The sequence below is a fragment of the Carettochelys insculpta genome, chromosome 4 (genome assembly GCF_033958435.1).
Source record: "Carettochelys insculpta isolate YL-2023 chromosome 4, ASM3395843v1, whole genome shotgun sequence".
Lineage (NCBI taxonomy): Eukaryota > Metazoa > Chordata > Testudines > Carettochelyidae > Carettochelys > Carettochelys insculpta.
Genome location: NC_134140.1, coordinates 19,737,566 through 19,762,248, shown reverse-complemented (window position 1 = coordinate 19,762,248; position 24,683 = coordinate 19,737,566). Strand labels below are relative to the sequence as shown.

Below are 24,683 nucleotides of genomic sequence, written 5' to 3'. Positions count from 1 at the left end.
TCCATGACAAGATGTTTTGTGAGAAGACCTCAACTAGAGTGCTCTGTCCAGCTCTAGGCACCACATTTTAGGAAAGATGTGGAGAAACTGGAGAGGGTCCAGAGAAGACAAACTAAAATGATTGAAGGTCAAGAAAATATGACTTATGAGAGAAAATTAAAGAATGGGTTTGTTTAGCTTGGAAAAGGGAAGACAGAGGGACATGACAGCAGTCTTCAAGTACCTAAAAGGGTGTTACAAGGAGGAGGGAGAAAAATTATTTTCCTTAACCTCTGATGATAAGACAAGAAGCAATGAGCTTATAATGCAGGAAGGAAGGTTTAGGGTGGACATTAGGAAAAATCTCCTAACTGTCAAGGTAATTAATTACTGGAATAAATTGCCTAGGATGGTTGTAGAATCTCCATCATTGAAAATATTTAAGAACAGGTTGGATAAATATCTAACAGGGATGATACAGATGGCACTTGGTCCTGCCATGACAGCACAGGACTGGACTTAATGACCTCTCAACATCCCTTCCAGTTCTAGTGTTCCATGATCTTAAGACAGTATAGGATAAAATTCTGAAGTAGGCCATGATATTTGCTAAGAAGCACTGTTCCAAAATGGAGTCTAGTAAGCACCCCCCCCCCCGCCGCCCCCAGGGCCATCAAGGGAGGTCATCCCAGCTGGCGTAAATAACTCCCCAAGCAGCCACATTCCAGGAAGAGACCCTGTGGGAAGGGGAATTGGACTACAGTTAAAGGGCACTTCACACGATTCTTTCTCTACCTTCTGCTTTGATCCTGTATTACCCGCTTGCACTGATTCTGTAGAGATAACACGAATGGTCACATCTATGCGAAGATAACTTCAGAATGCCAAACAAGACATCACTGATTTACAAATCAGTGTATTGCAGATGAGACATCACCGCTTTATACATCAGTGTTGACGACTGCACTCTTCAAAGGACTTCTTTTCATAGATACTTAATTATAGATATTGAATGTTCTTCACAGAAGTCCCACAGTGTGAGGGCTTTGTGGCAGAGGGGAGGGAAGCATACACCCACTGTTAGTTGATGCAGAACATTGCTGTTGTATTCTCCATCATGGCTGATGCGCATTGAACCATTAAGTATCCCCAAACACTTTGACATGTTAGGCTGCCTGAGACTATAGATCTTGAGATCTGTGGTCTCCTAAGCGTGCCAAATCCGATGCATTCATCAGTAGGGACAGGGATGACTGCTGAAGGGAGTCCCTAGACATACCTCCTGAGGGTCAATCCAACAGAGGAGAAGTTGAGGACCAGGCGAGGGAAAGTCACAATCCTGTCCAAACTGTCCAGGGCTGGCTGATACACTGATGCTATCCATAGCTGGAGCAGTTGAAACCCGAGTCTGGCATGCTGCAACACATAGGTACAGGCTGCCATATGCCTTAGAAGGTTCAGGCAGTTTTGCACTGTGGTGATGGGAAACTGTAAAAGACCTCGAACGATACAGGCCAGGGCCTAAAATTTTGCTTCCAGCAGCTATGCTCTAGTTTGGTTTGAGTCCAGTACTGCTCCTATGAATGCTAACCTCTGAATAGGGGACAGAGTCAGTTTTGGTTCAGTCAAGAGAATACCTAAGTTGTTAAAGGTGGCCCTGATGAACTTGACCTGAGTCTTCACTTGATTCCTGGCATGGACTCTGCTCAGCCAGACTTGAAGATACAGAAACACTTGCACCTGGTTCTCATGACAGAACAAGACAACAAATGCAATGCACTTGTTAAAGATCAGAGGTGCTGCTGACCAACCAAAAGGAAGAATAGTACATACTGTTCACCACAAACCTGAGGTACTTTATGTGGGGTTGAGCGATTATGGTTCAAAAATGTGCATCCTTCAATTTGCGGGTGGCATACTAGTTGGGTGTAGCCAGTGACAGAGGCCAGAGAGAGAACGGAGCATCCAGTCTTTACTATGCCAAGCACCCAGAAGTCTAAGGTGGTATGGGACCACGCATGGCAAAAAGGGGATAGTCAGGATGGGTCCTTTAACTGGTGAGGTACACCATCTTTGGTTGTACCTTCAAATGGTAGGATTAAGACCAGAAGACAACTTTGGCTGTCCCAAATTCTGGCCAGAAGGTTGACACAGCCTTATCCTGCCACTTCTATTATGCCTTCTGGACCGCTCTTGTTGTTTTACTGAGTAAATCTCTGTACACTGTGGGCAGAAGTGCTGCAGAGGAGAGAACATACAGAGACCCAAGAATCAAATGGTGGCTCTGGAGTCCTTCAAACTATTTAGTGTTTTGCCTCTTTTTTCAGAGAGCAAGGTTCCACCCTTGACAGGTAGGTCCTGGATCATCTGCTTGACCTAAAAGGGGAGACCCAATTCCTGGAGCCACAAGTTCCTTCTTATGGCTTCACCTTTGATCATGACACAAGTAGCAGCATGTGCAGAGTCCAGTGCTGCTTGCAAGGATGCTCCAGAGACAAAAATGCACTCCTCAAACTGTTCAGGGAACTTGGACTGGGGAGAGAAACTCTGCCAACTTAGCCATTGTTGAATAGGTATCATACATGTACCTGCTGACAATGGCTTGTTGGTTGGAGATGTGGAGTTGTAGTCCCCCCCAAGGAATATATTTTCTTCCCGAATAGGGATTTAAAAAAAAAAAGTAGAACTATTTTTGTGGGAAGGGTCTTGGAAAAACCCTGCATCTCCCTCTGATTCTTGGCATCCACCACGAGCAAGTCACGTGGTGAACAGATTTGTGTATGTCCATAACCGATGGAGGGCACAAATTACCCATACTCATGCTTGGCAGTAGATAACAGGGAGGCCAAGGCAAGACAAACCCTTGGTCATGTCTGTGATGGCTTTTATAAGCAGTCAGGTGATTTGGGAAAGGCCTGAAGGAGCCAGAATGTACACCAAGGTATCTGCTTCATCCATAACTTCGGCCACCTTAATACCAAGACCGTGAGAGACCTGGAGCAGCAATTTCTGTAACACCCTGGATGGCTCCCAGCATGAGGCAAAAGTAACACTCACATGCATGCCACCTGGAAAAGAAGAACAGGCCAGCAAAGGAGAGGGATGTTCCCTCCCATCTTTGCAGGCAGGACCCCGTAAGATGATGGGCACTATGATATACTTGTCAGTTCTTGATATCAAGAAGGATGCTGGCACCACCATCAACAATGGCCCCCATGTTGGTGCCAGTGATGCTGTCAACTGGATAGTCTATGCCATGACAGTCATTGATGCTGTAGCCTGTAGTGACAACGTGGACATTGGTGTCAGTGCCATGGCCAGCATAGAAGTTAATGACATTGATAGTGCCAAGAGTACTGTGGGGATCATGGCCTAAGCCACTGATATGTGTGATGCAGAGTACATGGGGGTGAGATCCACCGCCAATGTCAATGCTGGCACTGTTAATATGGGTGCTGACAGTGACGCCAGAAGAATCTGCTGGGTCACAGAACTTGGAGGGATGAAGGTGGCAGACATAACCAAGGTGGCAGCCAAGCAAGAGCCCTGGCTCCTACCTTGGGCTTGGTGAAAAGCCCTGGAGTCCAGAAGGGCCACTGGGCTGGATTCTGCCATTGAGAGGCCCTCTGTCTCAGCTGGGACCTCTTATGGTGCATTCTGCTCCTACTATAGCCAAATGCCTCAGAATATAAGGACTGAGGCAGGGCTGTACCTCTTGACATGAAAGCGCTCTATGTAAACTCTCAGCACTCTATGTAAAACTACCTCCACAAAAGGAACAGCTAACTGCACTGGGAGCCATTTTCAGTGCCATTTTTACAGCTCTCTAATTTGCTGCACTCAGGTGTGGGTAATTTTTCACACCCCCTGAGGCAGACAGTTGCAGCACAGTAAAGTAGCAGTGCAGACTTAATCTTAGGCCTTGTCCACACTCCCCCTTATCCTGCACCATCAATTTATCCTTCACAACTTCAGCTATGCAAATAGCACAGCTGAAGTCAACATACTCACTATAGCATATTCCACTTGCTAAGATCAGGAGGGCTGCTTTGCTGTTGGTTCCAGAGTGAATGGGAAAGTGCTCAGAGACTGATTTATTGCATCTAAGCAGATGCGATAAATTGACAGCAAACTGATCAATTGCTACAGTGCTGGTCTGCCGCATAACAGAGAAAAGCCCTTAGGCTGTGTCTACACAAGCCAAAAACTTCGAAATTGCCATGCAAACGGGCATTTTGAAGTTTACTGATGAAGCACTGAAATACATATTCAGCGCCTCATTAGCATGCGGGTGGCCGCGGCACTTCGAAATTGACGCAGCTCGCCACCGCACAGCTCGTCCAGACGGGGCTCCTTTTCGAAAGGACCCCGGCTACTTCGAAGTCCCCTTATTCCCATCTGCTCATAGGAATAAGGGATTTCGAAGTAGGTGGGGTCCTTTAGAAAAGGAGCCCCGTCTGGATGAGCTGCGTCAATTTCGAAGTAGCACGGCCGCCCGCATGCTAATGAGGCGCTGAATATGTATTTCAGCACTTCATTAGTAAACTTTGAAATGGCCATTTGCATGGCCATTTTGAAGTTTTTGGCTAGTGTAGACGTAGCCTTAGTGAATAAGCATGCCTGCAGAACAGCTATGCCATTTCTCAGTGGCTTGAGGGCAGCAGTGAGAGTTCCTGTCTCTGCCAGCATGTAGCTGATTTACTGAAACTGTGTGCTGCAAAAGGATTTTCCACGTCACAAAGACTGTCACTAAAAAACAGATTTCAAGGTGATTTCCACTAAGACTTTCAATAGACATTTCGAAAAAAAGGGAAGTTATAACTACTGGAGGATATCAGACAGGCCACATACAGCTGTCCCATGGTTTACTATGAGATGTATCAAAAGGATTATTTCCACAGCCCACAAATTAAATGTTTATCTACTCTTTTGTGTTTTTTTTAGCTAGCTAGACCACATGAACTGAGACTAGATTTTCCATCCAGTTTCCAACACCCTCAAATTTACGCTCATAAGAAATGTAAAGCAAATAATAATTAACAGACCATACTGGCACTAACTAGTAGCCTAATAGTTGGCAGTATTAATGGAGCAGCCCATGAGAGAAAACCCTTCTCTCCAGCCTCTGCAGAGGCCAGTTCCAGGGTACACAATCCATAATCTTTCCCAAACATTAAAATAAATAAAATAGTTACTTATGCTACTTGCTACAGCTCCTTCATTTTGTATAACCTGATTCTCATCCAGATAATCTGCTTCTGTTTCCTCCAAGTCTAAAACTTCCTTGTTTTAGTTTGCCTCCCCATTTCAAACAGTTTTGTAGCATCTGTAATATTTTAGGGGGAGAACATTCAAAGCTCCCCTTACAGCCCAAAGTCCCCAACCAAACATTACCTACCAATGGGTAGCCTGTCAAAGTCCAGCTGCCATATCTCCAGCATCAGGGACTGGAAAAGATTTGCTGCAGCCTGCTACAGGTGGTGTACGCAGCCCGTTAGAAGCCTGCTATTGGGAGCATAGTCTCTAAGAATTAGGCACAGGTTTAGCTCAGTGGGTCTCAAACTTTCCCAACTTCTGTACTCTTTTTTTAGGCGTCAGCTTTGTCTCGGACACCCCAAATTTCATCTCATTTAAAAAAAAAATCAAACTAAAATGCAGAAGTGTCACACATTATTACTAAAAAAAACGCTTACTTTCTCCTTTAATTTGTACTGTCTTCATTAGTGCTTTTATTGTAGCGTGTTGTAAAACTGGGCACATTTACAGATGAGATGATGGTTGAGAACCACTGCTTTAGAAGACTAAATCTCAGTCCCCCCTAAGAAAATTGTGCAGTTAGAACTTTTCGCAATGTTTGAAAACATACTGATCTAAGACTTCACTAAAAACTGAGTCAATGACTGCTGAACCACAGGACAGACTGCCAGCATTCAAGTCTGGATGACTAGTTAAGCACTTATTAGTTACAGTTGCACAACACCTCTGAAAACCAGGTGATGGATCTTTGCCCACCAAAGCTTATGCTACAAACTGTCTTTTAGTCTATAAGGTGCCACAGGATTTCTTGTAGTTCTCAAAGATACAGACGAACACAGCTACCACTGTTACTAGCACAGGGTTTCCCAAACTGGGGGGCGTGAAGAAATTCTGGGGATGGGTGAGGCAACCTAGCCCCCCCCCCCATCATTCTTCGTACTCAAAGAAAAAGTCGGCCCTTGCTTCCAGCTCTCAGCCCCCTGCCATTTTCACTTGGGAGACCCAGCACAGCCGCTGTAAAAAGTAGGCAGCCGGCAATGGCTCACGTGCAGCTAGCTGCCTCCTGCGAAGTGTGGGTTTTGGGGGAAGGGGAGAATGGGGTTAGATGAGGGGCTGGCAGTGCCTGGCTTTAGGGGAGGGGAGGGGTTCAGGCAGGTGGCTCACAGGCAGCTGGGGTGACTGGCCCATGGTAAAAAAAGAGGGGGGGCATGAGTCTCTCTCAAAAATCAGACGGGGGGCATGATGCCGAAAAGTTTGGGAACCACTGTACTAGCAGGTACCTTAACTCCCATTTAATTTGTTAACCGGCTAAACACTACTTTAAACAGGTTGTGGGGAGGGAGCAGCTGTGGAAGCTGGAGCAGCCCTCCTGCCATGGGCAGGAGCTGCTTCAGATGGGCTGGAGCATCCCTGCCTGTGGTGCCACTGTGTTTGGGGTATGCTCCAGCACTGCCAAAGCAGCATCCTGTCCGTGGTGGCACCAGGTGCGCTGCAGGTTGGTGGGCACTTCAGCTGGGCTGGAGGAGTCCCAGTCCACAGCAGGAAAAAGCAGGAAGAGACAACTGAGTGCTATCAAGAGTTGCAAGAATGGAAAAATGTAAGAATTCGAAGTCTATTTCACAAGCTCCAAACCAAGACTAGTGACAGAGAGATAGCCGTGCTGGTCTGCGTTCCATCAAAACAAAAAAGCCATCAAGTAGCACTTTAAAGACTAACAAAATAATTTATTAGCTGATGAGCTTTCGTGGGACAGACCCACTTCTTCAGATCAGTTCATCACCTAATAAATTACTTTATTAGTCTTTAAAGTGCTACTTGACTCCTTTTTTGTTTTCAAACCAAATCTACCATTTCACAAATGGAAGGTAAAAAGGAGAGACATTCCCATTTCTGTGCCAAAATCTCTGGTCTAGCAGGGGCACAGATGTCAGTGAACCACTGAGCCCTAGCTAGGATGCTTTTAGAACAGGGGTTGGCAACCCCGGGCATGCGTGCCACTCTTGGCGCACAAGCCGATTTAGAGGGCATGCGGTGGGGGCTCTGGGCCTGCCCGTCCTCCCCCATGCTACACGGGAAGGGACAGTAGCAGGTTGCCATAGCCACAGCCCCCACTGTGGAGCCTCTGCCACAGCCAGGCCAGATCTAGGGGCTCCCACCACAGCATGAGACCAGGGTCAGAGAACATGTCACAAGGTGCTCGCCTGAGCCCCACCTGCCGGGTCCATGCTGGCACATGGGGCTGAGGCAGCATGGGAGCCATCCTGCCCCATGCACAACTTGCATGCAGCAGGCACAAGGGTTCAGGGGTAAAGCTCTGCATCTTTATTTATTCATGAAGCTGTCGTAAGTAGGACTATTAGTGATTTTAAAAACTATCACTGGCACTTGGACCCTATATAGAGGTTAAAAGGCCAACTATCAGCACTCCGCTTCAGAAAGGTTGCTGACCCGTTTTAGAAGGAGGGCCAGAGGTAGGGAGCCCTGCTGAGTGGGAACCCATTAAGGGGGTTGTTGGCCCTGTGCAGGGGAGCTTGTGTCCCTGGGGGCCAGCACCCATGCAGGGAGTGATACACATCAATAAAAATAAAATTATATGCCCAATGAGGGAGGTACACACTGTACAAGCAGTTGCATGTTTTAAATACAAAACTCTGAGGCACGCTGGAGTTCTGAGATGAACAAAATGAGTAAAATCAATTTACTATATAATTAAAATTTTAAAAGCTAACTAGTCATTCATATTTGACAACATGCAAGCATATACTCAAATCTACAGCAGAAGCTTTAAGCTGCTGCAAGGACTGCTGTATCTACCAGCAGACCCTGAGCAGAACTTCAGCACACAGGAAAAAGATCTCCCATCCCACTGGGGCAAAAGCTTGTTCAAGTGTTTGAGAATCAAACATAAAGAGTCATATATACTGAGGCTACGTCTACACTAGCCCAAAACTTCGAAATGGCCATGCACATGTCCATTTCAAAATTTACTAATGAAGTGCGGAAATACATATTCAGTGCCTCATTAGAATGCCGGCAGCCTCAGCACTTCAAAATTGACGCAGGTCATCGCCGTGCGGCTCGTGCAGACAGAGCTCCTTTTCGAAAGGACCCCAGCAACTTCAAAATCCCCTTATTCCTAACAGCAGATAACAGCAGCATTCGAATGAGGTGCTGAATATGTATGTCAGAGCTTCATTAGTGCAAATGGCCATTTCAAAGTTTTGGGCTAGTGCAGACATGGCCTTAGTGAAATATTTTTCCAAATGTTTCTCTTTGTTATTTTGAGTCTCTTAAAAACCATAGAAAAAAAGAGAAACAAGGAAATTAAATGCAAAGTCCTATGTTTACACAAGATGAAGGTGGAGAATAATGTTATCAGCCCAACATCTGACTCTCACCCATGCACTATTACATTATTATAAGCTTTCATGGGTAAAACTTCATCCGGATGAGTTGGAATGGAAATTACAGATGCAGGAGCATAAAAGAACAACATAAGTACTTGTCAAGCGTAGGACCAGTGTTAATGAGTCAAATCAAGTCACATGGATGGGTCTCATTAGCAACATTTGTTGTAACCATGTGACTATCAAGAGAGGGGAAATTGCCTTTGTAGTGTGTTAACGAGTTAACATCCTTATTCGATCCAAAACTGATTGTATTACATTTGTAAATGAACTCCACTTCAGCTGTCTCTGTTTCCAATTGGGTTTTTAAGTTCTTCTGTAGAGGAACAAAAAAGCAGTAAAGTAGCACTTTAAAGACTAACAAAATAATTTATTAGGTGAGCTTTTATGGGACAGACCCACTTCTTCAGACCACTTCTGTGGAGGATGGCTACTTTTAAATCCATTACTGAGTATCCAGTAAGACTAAAGAGTCCCCCTGTAAGGTGTGAGTGTGTTACCTTTCCTGATGTCTGATTTGTGTCCATTTACCCTTTGGCACAGAGACTCTCTGGTTTGTCCATCGTATATGGCAGAGGGCCACTGCTGGCACTCATGACATATATCACATTAGTGGATGTACAAGTGAATGAGCTTCTGATAGTGTGGCTAATGTGGGCCAGTGTTGGGGAACAGCAAGCAAGGCAGTCATCCAGACAGCCCCATGAAGCTCAATTACCTCTTTCTACCCCAGGTGCTGGATATTAAAGCTTCAAACCCTTAAAAGGGGTACGGCGGCCAGGAAAGGTTGAGAACCACTGCACTAGAGAATGCATAGCAGCACAGCTGCAACTGCACTGCTCTAAGCACTCTGCACAGTCACTACACAGAGTACTCCGGCCCACAGTGTGCAGGCTACCCTAGCTCTTAAGTCACCATAAGCTTGTTGTTTGGGGGCTTGCTAATTCACATCTCTAAGGCCGTGTCTACACTAGCCCCAAACTTCGAAATGGCAAATGCAAATGGCCATTTCAAAGTTTACTAATGAAGCGCTGAAATACATATTCAGCACCTCATTAGCATGCAGGCAGCCACGTCACTTCGAAATTGATGCGGCTCACTGCTGTGCAGCTCGTCCCGACAGGGCTCCTTTTCGAAAGGACCCCACCTACTTCGAAATCCCCTTATTCCTATGAGCAGATCGGAATAAGGGGACTTTGAAGTAGGCGGGGTACTTTTGAAAAGGAGCCCCATCTGGATGAGCCACGCGGCGGCGAGCTCCGTCAATTTTGAAGTGCTGCGGCCACCCGCATGCTAATGAGGCACTGAATATTTATTTCAGCGCTTCATTAGTAAACTTCGAAATGTCCATTTGCATTTGCCATTTCGAAGTTTGGGGCTAGTGTAGACATAGCCTAAGTGACATAGGTATGTTGACTTAAGCTAACCGAGGGCTACTTAAGCTATGAATTAAGTAGTCACGGCTTGTGAGGTCTGAAAGCTTTACTGCCTATCAACAGAAGTTGGTCCAATAAAAAGATCAGGGAAACTTGATAATAAATATAAGTCAGAAGCTAGTAATTGTAGAAAATTGACAACAGAAACAAAAGCACAATAGAAATGTACTGCCAGCAGCACTACACCATAATGAGCTTTCTAAAAGTATGTTAAAAAAACCCTGCATGTTGCATTACTAGAGGGAAGTGGTACACGTGTTATCAACAATGAAGAAAAAGCAGAAGTGTTCAAGAAATATTTCTGTTGTGTATTTGGGAAAAACTCAGATCAGTGTCACATCATGGAACAAAACACTTTCCATTCCAACATTAACTCAGGTAGCGGTTCTCAGCAGCTCCTGAAGTTATAAAAATCATCAGGGCCAGAGAACTTGAAACCAAAAGCTAGCCATGAAGCTCTCTGGGTTGTCAATAAACAATAAAGAGGACTAAGTTCTAAAGCCCAGGTCAGCTGAGTGGGGCTAGAGCTATAACACCACAATGTAGCTATGTGGTGGTGGACTGAAACCTTGGCTCCGACATTCCCCTCTTCCACAGCCTCACAGCCAAGGCTCCAGCCCAAGCCCAGACTTCTGCCACCAGGAACTCTACGACACACAGAAGGATTTTCAGGACCTGAATCAAGCTGGGGGCCACATGTTCATAGGAAAGCTACTTGGTTCAGATTGACCAGCACTGTAGGTTCTGGGAACCCTATGTCCAAGCCCTAGTTTAGCACAATTAATGTGTGGAAGCAATCAGGGGTTAGGCTAGAGCCTAGGCTTACAATGCTGCATTGATTGAGTGTGAAACACAGGCCAGTGAATTTTGCTCACAGTTGTACATTATTTAGGTCAGCTCTACAGTGTGTTTAAAAATGATGATGTCTAAAAATTGGAGCCCAACATGACTAAAGAGCAACAAACCTTCTCCCCCTGCCTTCTAGGTTGCCAACTTTGACAACAAGCCAATCACACTGAAAGAGTGAGGGCCTGATTCAACATCATGTTCTAAAACAAACAATAAAACAGACAGGAGTATAAGACAGTCCACAGGAACCCAGAAGAGACCAAGACCCTACTGTAGTAGATGCTGCACAAATAGAAAAAGAAGCATTCCCTCTCCTGAGGAACTTACAATCTAAGTACAGGACAGGACATAACAGATGGATAGAACATTTAATTTGCCAACATTAAACAACCCCAAACATTAAAAATTGGACCCGTGGCTCTGAAATAGAAAAATCTGGTTACTTTCTAGGCATGCTGCAAAAGCCCTATTAGATAAGGGAGAGGGAGGAGGCTGGATGGCGCTGGCCTACGAAGCTTCCGCAGAACTGATTTTAAAAACCTAAGAATGGCCATACTGGGTCAGACCAAAGGTCCATCTAGCCCAATATGCTGCTGCTAACAGTGGCCAATACCAGCTGCCCCAGAGGGAGTGAACCGAACAGGTAACACTCTCTCTTGCCATCCAACTCCAGCTTCTGACAAGCAGAGGCTGGGGCACGATTCCTTATGCATCCTGACTAATAGCCATTAATGGACCTAACCTGCAATTTATCCAGCTCTTTTTTAAACCGTATTATAGTTCTAGCCTTCACAGCCTTCTCTAGCAAGGAGTTTCACATTTTGACTGTGCGCTGTGTGAAGAATTTCCTTTTCTGTGTTTTAAACCTGTTGTCCATTAATTTCATTTGATGTCCTCTAGTTCTCATATTATGGGAACAAGTAAATAATTTTTCTTTGTTCACTTTCCCCACACCACTCAATTTTATATATCTATCATATCCCCCCTTGGTCTCCTCTTTTCTAAGCTGAAAAGTCCTAGTTTCTTTAATATCTCTTCATATGGGACCCATTCCAAACCCATAATCACTTTAGTTGTCCTTTTCTGAACTTTTTCTAATGCCAATATATCTATTCCTATCTTTAATGCTACTGGATGTTTAATTTAGTTGTACTTACTGTATGATTAACAAGGTTATGGCCCCTATAGCCTTGGTATAATTGTTTCATTTACTTTGGTTTTTAAATAGCTGTTTATCCAATTCTTGCAATACAGTAACCTCGTTCATATCTGTCTACCCCGGGACCAGGAAGTTTCTGGATATTCAAATAGTCTGGAAAGAGACAGGTATACCTCGCAGTGCATAACACTAAAGAAAATCAAGACTAGATATGAACAAATAAGCAGGTATGCAGAGTACTTTATTTACCAACAAAAGCAGTATTGTACACTGTAAACTTATACAGTATTTATTTGTATTTACTCTCACTACACTGTACTTATGGAAAATGTAACTAAAATTTACTTATGAGAGTTCTGGTGATAGCGTTTACTGTACTTGGAGTTCTTTACAAACCCACAGCTGTCAGAATCACGGCACTGCATGAAAATTCAACTTCCGTATTAAAAAAGTAAGTTGCAGACCTTCATACTTATGGGAGAGAAATCTTGAAAATGTGAGGCAAAAGCAACTTGAAGGCTCAAACTAGAAAGCAAATAAGATTTGAGCATTTTTAGGGGCCAGAACACTTGAGCTTGGCCATAGTAAAATGGTCAAAATATTAAATTTAATTTATATTTCACTGCTTGCAAATTCTTTCCTTTACTCAGACTGGATAGATTATCATCATGTCTGGTCAGTAATACTGGTAAGTCACCTGCTTCTTGTGACTGTCTATTCCCAGTACCTGTATTGTTTGGGAATGACATATTGTGATCAGACCCTACACCCTCAGAAAATGCAAAATCTGACTTGAAAACTACAACCCCCTCCAGCCTGAAAAATCCCTTTCAAAAAGAAGATAGCCCTAAAAATGAAAGAAATCAGGATTTCCCTGCATGCACTCATTTACTACAAGCCACTTGGAGGGTAAAAGAATAATGAACCAGACAGTATTTAACTGTTTATTTTGGATCTAGTAAATATACTGTTACCAAGGCCACTGATTCCTAGTGGAAAAAAATCTTCACTGTGATTGCTCCATTTCTGTAAAGAATGTAACCTCTTCTGCATCATGTGTTTTATCATTACATGCTTGCCCAGTCATCATGTTCTAATTACACGCACTTACAGAACATCTTTTGTAAAGTTATTTACACACGTTATTTTTTACAACACTCCTTACAGGAGAGTGGTCTTCTACAGTGTGAATAAAGCTATCAAAGTATTATGTAGCAAAGGACTAAATTAAGAAACAAAGGGCAGGGGAAGCAGATTTTGCCCCAAATCACTGATCTACAATGTTATTCTCCCCTCTTTGGCCCACTGACTTTAATTCCTCATCCACAGAGAAACAGTCACTGAGCCAGAGAACTACTCTGTAGTAAGCACCTACCTCTCTGAGTCAGAGAGCTTAGGGCACACCTACCTACTCGGCTTCTCACATTGGCTAGCTGCATTAGCACCTCACTTGACTTGCTGGTTTTTGTGGATAGTCTTCCCCACTCATTGAATATGGAACATAGGCACTTAACTCAGACCTTGTGAACCACAAGCGGTGTTCATGATTGTCTAGGCACTGCAATGTTCATGGACAAAGTCACTTCCATAAGGTCACCCACATGTGCCTAGATACCACAATACACGCTATCAGTGCCTACACAGACTAAATTCAGCAAGTCAGTGCCTGTGTAAAGAGGAGAACCCAAGACTCCTGGCTTCTAGTCACCTGATAAAGCCATACGACATTATTTCCTTAGAGAATTCTAATAAGCAGAAATTGTTTTTTTAAAGGCTACACAAATGACTGTTACCAGCTACTTAAAGAGGAAAGATATTTTTAAATGATCTGAGGCTACAAAGTGTAGCTTTGAATTGAGTTCTCGCTGAACCACAAGTAAGAGAGATGAGATGCATATTCTTACAGAAGCAGGAAAAGAAAATGGTTACAGATATAATTATCCCTGCATTCCCAGCACATCAATTCCCACATTGCAGAAAGATATTGTACTTCAGTACCACAGATCATAACTATCCAATGGTGTACAGACTGAGAGCCAATGCCAGTTGATGGAAGTAAATTCAGAAAGTATGAAGTTATTTCTAAATATGAAAGGTTTATACAGGACTCTCTCCTGCTCTGGCCCTTCTTGAGTTTCTAAGCCTTTTGAACAGATTGTTAACTCCATCGGACTTTTATTTGATATCTGTTTACACTAGCATCAACTGCCCACAAAAAATTATCATAATCCCTTTAGGAAGATCGCAGATGCGTCAATTAGGTAGTGGCCAAAAATGTAATTTAGCCCAGCTCTTTACAATTTCTCTCCCCCCACCCCCACCCCTTTTTTTTTTTTTTTTTAAAACTTGCCAGCGCATGTAAATTCCAGTTTCCTTTTCCATGGGCTAAGATAGGGTTGCCAGATATTTGGAGGAGGTTTGTAGGACGGGTAGACTGACGGGGTGCAAATTAGCTGTTACTACTTGTGATGATGGGGGGTTTGTAAGGATTTTATTCCCCTTCTTATGTTGCGTGTGTTTTCTACCATCCTGTAGTAACACCAGTGTGTGCCTCAGTTTCCCTGATTAGTGATAGGAGCTTCTGGTGTGTTGACTTTTTGCACGTATTCAATGGCTATGCCCTTTGTAACCTAGGCAACCAGGTGAGTTCTTTTGCCTTGCTGCTGAACAAAAGCTGGAGGAGGGGCCTGGCGGTTGGGATTTAAACGGCTGTGGGTAAGTGGGGCAGTCTCAACTGGCTGGAGAGGAAGGGGTGAGAACCAGGGCTCTGGCTCTGACCCTCACCCTCCAAAATGGATTGTACTGATGGCTTCTGGTTTTCTGTGCTGACAAGTCTGTTGTAAGCCTTGTCCCTTTCAACTAATAAACCATTTGTTCTACATGCTGGCTGAGAGTCACATCTGATGGCAGGTGGAGGTGCAGGGCCCAGTAACTCACCACACCCTGCAACTCCACTCAAGAAAATATCTTGTTTTCAGAGGACTCTCCACAATCATGTCATCTGCTCAATGTACAGTGAAAGTCCCAAAGGCGATCAAAATGCAAGGAACTATTAAGGAAAGGGACAGACCAGACAGAAAATATCATAATGCCACTATATAAATCAAATGGTACCCCACATGTTGGTTACTGCATGCAAATCTGGTCACCTCACCTCAAAAATTAGTATTGGGAAAGGTACAGAAAGGACAACACAAAGGATCAGTGGTATGAAATAGCTTCCATACAAGAAAAAATTAAAAACACAGACAGTTCATCTTCGAAAGGAGATAACCAAGAGGTCATGTGATAGAGATCTACGAACTTATGCATGGTGCAAAGAAAGTGAATAAGTATAGTTTTAAAAATTAGCACTCTATGCATGTCAGTGCCTCATGGATTCTTTTCAATAAAGAATAGAGTTTGGATTTCTCAAATGACCGCTGTCTTCAGTGAGAGATGTGTTTTATACTCTTTATTTGAGCTAGACACTGGAACGTTGACTACTTGGAAAAACCAAGGAGAAAAAGAAATTGTCATCATTAAATGCATCGGTGTCATGGGAATGGTGGAGATATACACAGGTGAAAAGGAGAGTTTAAAAAATACACACTCCATTTAGCATTCTCATTAGAGAAGCTGGATAACATCCCTACACACCCTTCCCTAAAAAGCCTCCTTTCAACCATGCACACGTCATCCCAGCTTGTCCATGAACCCTCCTTTCAATCCCCTGCACCCCAGCGCCATTCCATAGCTCTTGTAACATGTTGGTTTGTCCCAGCCTACCACAGCCTTTAGATGCAACTCAGAAATGCCTCACTTAAGGGACAAGTTCCAAAGAGAGTGAGGTGCTATGAAAGTTACAAATACTGCTGGCTATTTGGAGAAAGATAGGTAGGTTACAAAGATATGGAACCTAACAGAATTTTTTTCCACAGCCACAAGGATGGACTGTAATACTCCTTCCAATGAACCCGTGAAAATTAATCCAGGGCCCTAAAAGGTTTAGTGCACTTCCTATTTGTTAAATCCTTCAGTGTTGTGGCATCAACAGAAACCGTGGGAGCCCTCTGCATCAAGACTGACTGCAGGTTGGAAGTACTGCAAGATCATTACGGTAAGATCCTGAAACTCTGGAGGCTGCCTGGACCACTTCATCTCAGTAGGAAAGTTCTCCTGAAACTAACAACTGCTAATTATCTTTCCAATATTACAAGACCCACCTGTCAATTAGTCTGGCAAAATCTGAGACTTCTAGAAAGCTTAACATGACCTGCAAAAACAACAAAACCAGATCCTGAACTTTCGAACACTTACATACAATAGTAATTCCATGTATAATGGTGTTAAATTACATCCATAGGACCAAGGCCTAAGCCACTAATGATTAACTGACCAGATGCTCACAGGGCTGCATGTCCCTCAGAAAGTAAAAGTCTGATAATTGCCAGAAGACCTTGTGTGTGTTGTTTTTGTCAGATGTCCAGCACCACACAAGATGACAGAAATACCAACAGCAAGGGAATGCTGTCAGGTTAAAGCTGATGTTTTAAAAATATTTAGCCACCTGTGCTGCTAGCAGCTTAGATTTTTAGAAATCTAGTTTGTTTTTCAGCTTGTAGGTTTTTAGGCTCCAAACACTCATCTGCCTAATTTTGATCATATCAAAAGCAAAGGCACTACTCACATGGATAAAGTTAAGCACAGCTGTAAGAGTTTGTAGGCTCAGGGCTTTAGACTGTCCACTTCTTGCATTTCCATCAAGTTAAGCAATGTAAATATAATCCATTTCTGGTTAGCATGCATTAGGAAGATAACAAATAATTGGTTTTCAACTGCATTAGAATGCTAGATAGCTTTTAAAACTAAACTGTTCCCATACATATTTTTATTTCAGTGGAAACATTTCTATTGCCATAAGGTTTTCCAAATATTACTTAAAAAAAAACCCCTAGATTGACCTGATTGCACACCTTTATATATTTGATCATTAATAAATCAAGTAAAAACTAAAGAAGGGCTCTAGCAACCTGAAGTGCAGCACGTGTCTGTGTGTAGAAACTTACAGGAGCAGGACCTAAACTTGGTCAAAACTGAGCTCATGAACAAATCTGTATAAACCAGCCTGAAATGTACACAACAGGACCTTCTGGAGCTATGAGAGCTCACAAATAAAAGTATTTAAATCTTTGCCAAAATTGGTTCCTTTCACACCTCAAATGAAAGAAAGGTCTTTTTACTTTTGACAAAGCGTGAAAAAATTTTAAGCCAAAAGGAGTTTATTGAACATTTGGAGACTGAACACAGAGACAAGATTATAAAGTAACATGAGGCCATTCTGCACCAACAAATTAAAAATTGTTCCAAAGATTTAAAAAAAAATCTACACAGTATTTTAAAATTCTGAAATTTTAATTTGTCAGTTAAATGTGGAAGTCAGGCATGGCACTGGGGAGCACAGGCCACAGGCTGCGCAAATATGGGAGATCACCATGCAACTTCCTCTGGGACATGGACTGAGAAGTGAGACTGCACCCAACCCTGCCGTTGTACAAGGACTGGGCCTTCCCCAGAAACACCCCCATGGCCCATGCTCCTCTGTGCCAGATGCTGGAGGTACGGGCAGACAGACTTAGCAAGGCAGGATCCAAGCATGGAGGGATCCAGGTGTAGGTTCATGATGTTCTGTGTGGGACAACCTGGGTGCAGATGACTCAGTAGACGAGCTGGATGGGGCGGGGGAATACGGATGCAGAGAGGCTTTTCGGGGGGATTGGGTGGAACTCAGGTGAAGGGGGCAAGATCTGGGTGCGGTGGATCATCAGGGTGGTCCAGGTGCAGGAGGAGTGGGGCTCATGTGGGTGTGTGGTGGGGGTAAATTGAGACTCAGCATGAGGGTCTGGGTACAAGGGAGTCTGGATGCACAGGGGTTGGGCACATGGGGGAGCAACTCTGTATACTGTGATACCTCCCCCTGCAGCTGAGGAGAAATGGGTGCACAAGCACCTGGGTTGGAGTTGGCAGAGCTATCTACAGCTGGGGTAGAAATCTGAGGGTGGGTCTGATGCAGTCCTGAATGCCATGGAAGGAGAAAGGAAGTCCTGTCCTCTCCAGCGTAGACAGGTCTTGTTGGTGAGCTCAGTGCAGGGCAGGAACCACCAACTTTATCTTCTCCAGTCCTGCCCCATTGCCCCACAGTTATTCACCTGTCTGCCTGCTGCCATAGGCACCTAAGATACTCTGCTAGAGAGGACTTCATGACCACTGTTGGGGCTCCCCTTTGCTTCCTCATCAGAAAGTCATTTTTTTAATCCTGAAGAGAAGCAAAAAATCTGTAGAACACATAAATTCTGTGCTCAGTTGTGCTGCATTCCCCTAGGAATAATAAAGGAAACAGCAGTTAAGCCACCACTGTGAAGGCTCACTAGCGACTACCTATTGGTGGGGCACTGAAGAGAGCAACGACCTACTTCCTTACTCCAAAATATGAAGGGGCAGGGCGAGAGAAACATCTACCATCTTTGGAGATAAAAGGCAATTAATGCTTTGCCTCTGGAATACAAGTTATGTCTGAATAAAACGTGCTGCTGCACCTACACATTCCTGCATAAACAAAAAAAATTAGAAACAAGGAGGACGATATGAAGCTGGTCATGTGAATCAATTTCAGATCCCAGTCTCAAGTCCACAAGCTAGTAGGAAGCAGAGTTGCCATTCACAGCAGCAAGCCAATCAGATAATTCATTTTAAATGCCTCTAAATCAGTGGTGTCCAAATGGATCAACACATGCCCCACCCCCACAGCCAGGTGCCGCCGTTCCATCCCCCACCCCCAAGATTACTCACTGGAGCCACTGCCACCACACAAGCATCCCAGGGCTGGAGCTGCACCACCATGCAAGTGCCTTGCAGCTGGAGCTGCACCACATAAACCCCTCTGCCCCGCAGCTGGAGTCACCACCACGCAGGGCTGCAGGAATTGGCAACTCAGCACCACCTCCACCACTGCTGCCACATGCTTGTCCCACCAACTGGTGGGACACGTGCGCAGAGTGGCAGGAGGGGCACACCAGGTGTGCAGCTCTCCAGATGTGGCGAATGGGGAGGATATTGGACACCACAGCTCTAAATAAATGCAGTAGTAGAACTCATAAAAAGTACAGCGTAACACCACACTGAAATCTGAAGCGCCTTTCATCTCCAGACCAGGTACAGCACAGACAACCTAAACCCAACGATATGCACACCATTTCCTGCAACTTTCATTGGCTGGGAACAGTGGTACGCAGCCAATGGGAGCTGCAGAGTCACACCTGTGGATGCACAGGAAAATGAAGCATCTGGCAGTCACCCAGGGCTAACCCAAGTGAACTGCATCCAGTCTATTGCCCATCCATTTCCTAGGAAAAATGCATGAAAACTCATTACCTAATAAATAACATTGTTAGTCTTGAAGGTGCTACAGGACTGCTTGTTTTTTGTGAAGCTACAGACTAACACGATTACCCCTCTGCAATCATTATGGTGTCTTCTGTACCAAGAATATTTTTCTACTGAGAATTGAGCCAATTCACCTCTTCTGCTCTATTAATTCTGGATGGCAACAGCTTTCAGTCACTACTGACTAGCTAGGTTGAAGCTGGTCAACAAAGAGATGAAAGGACCCACCTCCCACACCATACTACCCAAAGCCAGCTTCCCCCAACTCTGAACAGCAATGTTCACAAAGTGAAAAGAATCTGTACGGCTTCTCAGATAAATGGTTTCAGCAAACTCTGACAGGGAGGTGTGTTTAGGCAGGGAAAAGTGAGTTTCATAGCTACAAGGAGCATCTACCACACCACTGTCACTCAGGAAAATGTTTTTCAGCCACCATTCCTTGCACCCCTCACCTTTCAGAAGCCTCTCAGTCTTATAATGTCAGACTTTCTTATCATTAGAGAAATGCCTATAGTTTGTAATTCAAAAATCACCACCAAACCCAAATGATAGATGGAAAATGATGATTTTTAAAAGACAATACAAGGCACCCATTCAGATTCATAGATTCTAAGACAAGAAGCAGCCACTGTGAAGATCTGACCTGGAACAAGCAAGTTGTTTCTGTACAAATTCTCCTACTACTTTCCCCCAAACACAGCATTCTTCTGGGCTCACTCTGCTAAGATGCTTCATCCCACCCACCATCTGCAGCCACAAAAAACAGAGGATCTAAAGAGGATGGAAAGAGACTGTTTTCAGTGGTGAGGGATGGCAGAACAGGGAGCAATGCTCTGAAGTTACAGAGGGGGAGTTGCAGGTTGGATATTAGAAAACACTTTTTCACGCGGATGGTGGTGAAGCACTAGAACGCATTACTGAGAGAGTTGGTGGAATCTCCATCCCTAGAGGTTTTTAAGTCCCAGCTTGTCAAACTCCTGGCTGGGATGACTTAACTGGGTCATTACTTTAGGCAGGGGACTGGACTCCACAATCTCCTGAGGTCCCGTGCAGCCATAGGCCTCTACGATTCTATCATGCAGCAAATGTTGATGGCCAGGGTCAGATATTGGGTCCATCTTCCCCTTAGGTCTGTGAAAGGTTCTCTCAGAAGAGACCATGAGGAGGAACACACCCTATTTCAAAAATTATGGGCTGTTCTCTTAGCGCCCCTGCCACTATTCATATTACTAAATAGACAATACTCACCCACGTTTGCCAGGGGTATTTCTTGCTGCTTTTTGCAGCACTCAGCAACCCCTGATCTTGTTGCAGGGAGATGAGGAAATAAGGGGCAGCACCTTGGCAACCCTACACTCCCAGCACCTTCCTGGCACGCAAGGCATGAGGCAGCCGGGCCTGTTGCGGGTTCTCTCCGAAGCCCCGGGTGCGGAGTCCGCAGCGCGCCGCCAGGCCCCGGCAGCGCCGCCCAGCACAGGGGAATGTTCGCGTTTGCAACAAAAGTCGGATTTAAACCCGCATGAGTCATCGGAGTTTCCAGCCGCCTTGAAGGCTTCGGCTGCAGGCACTGGAGGGGCCCCCAGCAAAGCTGCTTAGTCTGCAAAGCGCCCGGTGACTCACGCCACACAACCCCCGCCGCCAGCCCCCAAGCCAGGGAGCAGAGCGGGGCGGTCCCCGGGACTCTGGCTGCGCCGCACTGACCGGCTGGCCGGAGCCACCCCCCACTGAGCAGGCGCAGGGCCCCGGGAAGGGCGCCCCACAAGCCTGCCGGAGAGCCGCCCAAAGCCTAGGGAGCGGCGCGGGCCAGGGGGCTCTTACCAGGGCGCTGCGGCTCAGCCCCCCCGCCCGGAGCTCCGTAGGGTGCCTCCGGGTTCCCGCCGCACCTGGAGGCCCGGCCACGCGCCACTTTCCAGCGCCGGAGCAGAGCCGCGGCTCCCGAGCAGCCCGCCCGCTTCCTCCACCTGCTCCCGCTCAGCTCCTTCTTCCCGCTGGGCGCCCGCCTCCTCCCGGGCTTCGCGCTGCCCCTCCACCGCCGGCGGAGGGGAGGGGAGGGGAGGGGCCGGCCAGGTCGGGTCGGGGGCTCAGGAGGCTCCGCCCCGCTTGGGGCGGGACAGGGCGCCGGGCCCCAGGAGGCTGGGACTGGGGAACCCAATGGCAGGGGCCCTACCCACGACAGCGCCTAGTCTACTGCCGACGTGCGAGTCCTTACGGCGCCGCGGCACTGCTTGTCACGCTGCTGGCCGCGCACGTTCTGCTCTGGGCGCTCCCCGCCCCGCACGCCGGGTTCTGCTGCGCCTCACTTTGCGGCTCCAGCACCACCCCGCACCCGCAACCGCTGGGGAGCGAGCCCGGGCTCCCTCGTGGGCATTGCCGCGACTGAAAGACAGGGGGCGCCCTGCCTCGAGGGGTCTAGTCCCACCCTTGCTGTCACCAGAGCCGTCCTCTCCACAGGGCAATTCGGGGCGGCCGCCGCGGGGTTCCCCAGCCGGCTCCCCCTAGTGATGAGAGCGGGCAGGGCCCAGGGGAGTCCGGACCCGGGGCAGCCGCAGGGATCACCACCCTCCCTCCGGGCCTGGAAAGCGAAGGGTTGGATGCAGCAGTCTGCGCCTCTCCCGCCCTCTGCTAGCCGGATCGCGCCGCTCCTTAGGGTTGAGGAAGTGGAGCGTCCCAGCCTGCTCCGCTCCGCTCCCCCAGGCGATGCAGCAGGCTGGGAGTTGGGTGGCAGGTTCCCTATAGCTCCTGCTGCCACAGTGAGAGCAAGTGAACCTGACTCCCTGCTGCTGCTCCATGCCAGGCCGCCTAGGTGACCCCCAGTTTGCCTAACTCTGGGGACAGGGAAATATGGTCGCCCTAATCTTATGTGGTTTGCTGAGGGCTTCACAGAAAAGGAATTTGAATTCCAGAATTCTTCGCTCTCAGATCTGTACTCAGATTACTAAACAGTCTCTCTACTTAGGTAAATACATAATTAACCTCTCCCTACCATGCCTGATACTTCATTCACTACTTTCTACTCTCTTGTAATGACAGTCTTTGGTTTTATGATGTACCGCAAAGAGTGCAGATCAGTGTTCTCTCTAATATTTTCCATCAATGTGCAGAATAAATTTTGTTACGCACACTAAGGCATAGTGGATGTGCACCATCAATAGAAATGTACTGCTGGATGTGGGGGCTGTGGGTACTCTGCTAATCAGCTGGGTGGCACCTGAATCTCTCCTGGGTAGCAGCCCAAGTGCACAGCTTACAGAGAATCCTGGTGCAGATGTATCAGAGTGGGTGAACAACATACACTTTTCCTCAATGTCAACTTTTAAAAAACGTTTACAAGAATAGAAATCACCCCACTGTAGTTGACCCTGAAAAGCTACCCACACAACTTAGGACTTTAGAGAGAAAATTGTAAGAGTAGTCTAAAAGGATTTTGTCAATGACTTCAGTGAGGTTAAAATATAGACCCTGCTCCCACAAACATTTATGCCCATGCTTAACTTTAAGCTTAAGTAAACCAATTCGCTTCAAGGGAAGGGGATGGACTACTCATGCATGAAGTCCCAGGCTACATCTACCCTTCAAGTGATTCAGCATCACAGCTACGTCACTGTAGCAGTCACTACAGCAACAGACGGGGTAAAGAGGTTGTGTTAATCGAAGCAGGAAAAGGCTTTAAGGTAGAAACATAAAACAGATAAAATAAGAACAAACATTTGCATATACACTATTTCTTAGTGTTCATTGGACACATCCTCTTTCGTCTCACACTAATTCTGGAACATACTGCTGTTAATTTAAGTGAATCTATTTTAGGGCTCAGTTTTGGCTCTGCAGAGGCTGAGAATTCTGGGGGAGGAATAAATTTGCCCTCAAAGTAGGGGTAGCTGGAAGCATGTGCTTTTGTAACATACATCCCACAGGTGTGAGGAGAAGGACTTTCTGCGCTTACAGAAGGCCTGAGGCCACAAGCCAGTGTCTCACTCCTAACCTTTTTGGGTGCGGCTATGGGAGCATGGCACTTCATTAGTACTGCTGGCAGCAACAGCTGCCACTGTGCATTTACAGCCAAATTATGTCTGTTCCTATCAAAGGAAAAGGCTCCTCTCCTGCCTATGTGCTAAATACTTCCACTGAAATAGCCATAAGTTATATATCAAGATTGATTTTTTTCCTAGAAGATCTGCTCTGGGAATAATTGTGGAGAAGCTCTATGGTCTGTGCTCTACTAGGACGTCAGAATAGTAACAGAGAGGGAGCCATGCTAGTCTATACACCATCAAAACAACAAGCAGTCAAGTAGCACTTTAAAGACTAGCCAAATAGTTTATTAGGTGAGCTTTCGTGGGACAGACCCACTTCTTCAGACCATAGCCATACCAGAAGAGATCTGTTCTGGTATGGCTATGGTCTGAAGAAGTGGGTCTGTCCCACGAAAGCTCACCTAATAAACTATTTTGCTAGTCTTTAACGTGCTACTTGACTGCTTTTTGTTTTTTTAGGAGGTCAGAGTAGAGGATCACAATGCTCCCTTCTGGCCTTGACATCCATGAATTGATCATGTGGCCCTTACAATCCAAACTACTGAGCTCCAACATGGGAGATTCAGGCAGCCACATGAAACAAGGGAGCAAATGCAAAAACTGCACAGCCTCATTTATCCAAACTGCTAGGGAGGGGAGGAGAAGAGTGTTTGAAATGTGCACTTAAACAGAAATTTAGATAAAAGTGAAAGTAACCTACAGCACACATGGATTTTTAGCTAGACACTTCCATTCACAAAGGCATGTCACAGTTAGGGTGACCAGACGTCCCAATTCTATATGGACAGTTCCGAAAGGGTTTTGCCTTATATAGGAAGTGCCTAGTGCGTCCCAGCCTGATTTGTCATACTGATTTAAACCCTGGTTTAAATGAGGTCTGCATCTCCTTTCAGCACTGTTTCCCCACAGCAATGAAAGACTGTGACAAGTCAGATGAATCTATGCATAAAATTAATTATTGTCCTTTTGTCACTGCGCAGTCCATTGCTGGCAAATACACACATGTGAATAGACAGGAAGGACCAAGTTTTGCCAACACCCATCTTCCGCAACAGTTGGAAATGGATAGCATGGGGTGTGACCACCTGATCTTGTCTGATAATTGCTGTTCAGTCCTCCAATGAAAGATGGGAAAACAGAC

General features: G+C 45.7%; 1 protein-coding gene across 3 annotated transcripts in view; it reads right to left on the bottom strand.

The window, feature by feature from the left end:
• Nucleotides 1–21,808, bottom strand: part of SH3BP2 (SH3 domain binding protein 2) — a 62,812-nt gene extending 41,004 nt beyond the window's left edge. The window contains exon 1 of one of the 3 annotated variants that reach the window (XM_074991706.1): nt 21,718–21,808. The gene's annotated coding sequence lies outside the window, so the exon portion shown is untranslated. Of the gene's footprint in view, nt 1–21,326; nt 21,502–21,717 lie in introns of those variants that run through there. The other 2 variants (XM_074991705.1, XM_074991704.1) reach the window with 2 other exon arrangements.
• Between the last annotated feature and the right edge of the window lie 2,875 nt (nt 21,809–24,683).